A 2016-nucleotide genomic window follows, 5' to 3' on the forward strand; every position below is an offset into this window, starting at 1 on the left:
TATATATATATCATCCACTCTGCTGAGAAGGTGATTGGCTGCAATCTACCATCCCTCCAGGACCTGCACACCTGAAGGACTCTGAGGTGTGCAGGGAAGATTGTAGCTGACTCCTCCCACCCTGGACACAAACTCTTTGTGACAATTCAATTCAATTCAATTCAATTTTATTTGTATAGCGCCAAATCATAATATACATTATCTCAAGGCACTTTACAGGGTAAGGTCAAGACCTTACTTTGTTACAGAATAAACCCAACAGTTCCCACAACGAGCAAGCGCTTGGCGACAGGGGGGAGGAAAAACTCCCTTTAACAGGAAGAAACCTCCAGCAGAACCGGGCTCGGGGTGGGGGGGGTCTGCCTCGACCGGTTGGGTTTAGGAGAAGATAGAAAGAGGGGGAGGGGGAGGAGAGGGGAGAGAAGAGAGAGAGAGAGAGACCAGGAACAGCTGTGTCAGTAATGGTGTTATCAATAATAATGACAGGTAACAGTGGTTAATAGTAAAGATGAGTAGTGGTGGATCTGGATCCTGCTGCTCCAGAGGCAGAGAGACCTGCAGAATGAGGACAGAGAGAGGGAGAGAGAGGAGAAGCACAAACTACAGGAGAGAAAAAATACAAAGTTAATGGCATGAAGTTATCGAGAGAGAGAGGGGGAGAGAGACAGAAATAGAGAGAGAGCGCCCAGTGAATCATGGGAATCCCCCAGCAGTCTAGCTCTATAGCAGCATAACTAAGGGATGGGTCAGGACATACCCGAGCCAGCCCTAACTATAAGCTTTACTAAACAAGACCGTTTTAAGCCTGATCTTAAAGGTAGAGAGGGGGTCTGCCTCCCGAACCCACGCTGGGAGCTGGTTCCACAGGAGAGGAGCCTGATAGCTGAAGGCTCTGCCCCCCATTCTACTCTTACAAACTCTGGGAACCACAAGTTGACCTGCATTTAGAGAGCGAAGTGTCCTGTTGGGAAAATAGGGAACTATAAGCTCTCCAAGGTACGATGGTGCCTGACCATTAATGGCTTTGTAGGTGAGGAGGAGGATTTTAAATTCTATCCTGGATTTTACAGGGAGCCAATGCAGAGAGGCTAACACAGGAGAGATGTGATCTCGTTTCCTAGTTCCTGTCAGTACTCGTGCTGCCGCATTCTGGATCAGTTGGAGGCTTTTTACTGAATTTTTGGGACATCCTGACAATAAAGAGTTACAGTAGTCCAGTCTTGAGGTAACAAATGCATGAATTTTTCAGCATCCTTTAGACACAGAATGGGTCTGATTTTAGCAATATTGCGCAGGTGGAAGAAGGCTGTCCTAGAGACTTGCTTTATATGTGAAGTAAAGGACAAGTCCTGGTCAAAAATGACACCAAGGTTTCTGACTGTAGCACTGGAGGCCAAGGTGATGTCATCCAAAGTCAGTATATTATCACATAGTGTATCTCTGAGGTGTTTTGGGCCAATTACAATAACTTCAGTTTTGTCTGAATTTAAGAGTAAGAAATTACTGGTCATCCAGGTTTTTATGTCCTTAAGACTCACCTGAAGCTTGGCTACCTGGTTAGTCTCACCTGGCTTCATGGATAAGTACAGCTGGGTGTCATCTGCGTAACAATGGAAATTCATCTGGTGCCTCCTAATAATGTTTCCTAGAGGAAGCATATATAGACTGAAGAGCATTGGTCCTAGCACAGAACCTTGTGGAACTCCATGACTAACTTCTGTGATGATAGAAGAGTCATTATTAACATGAACAAACTGGAGTCTATCTGACAGATATGACTTAAACCAGCTTAGTGCGGTTCCTTTGATGCCGACCATATGTTCTAGTCTCTGTAATAAAATCTTATGATCGATGGTGTCAAATGCGGCACTAAGATCTAGTAGGACAAGTATAGAGACAAGTCCATTGTCTGAAGCTATGAGGAGATCATTGGTAACCTTAACCAGAGCTGTTTCTGTGCTATGATGGACTCTAAAACCTGACTGAAATCTTCAAGCAAACCATTTCTGTGCAAAT

This window comes from Trachinotus anak, unplaced genomic scaffold (assembly GCF_046630095.1).
Source record: "Trachinotus anak isolate AG129_WGS33_773 ecotype Australia unplaced genomic scaffold, CSIRO_AGI_Tana_v1 ptg000012l, whole genome shotgun sequence".
Taxonomy (NCBI): domain Eukaryota; kingdom Metazoa; phylum Chordata; class Actinopteri; order Carangiformes; family Carangidae; genus Trachinotus; species Trachinotus anak.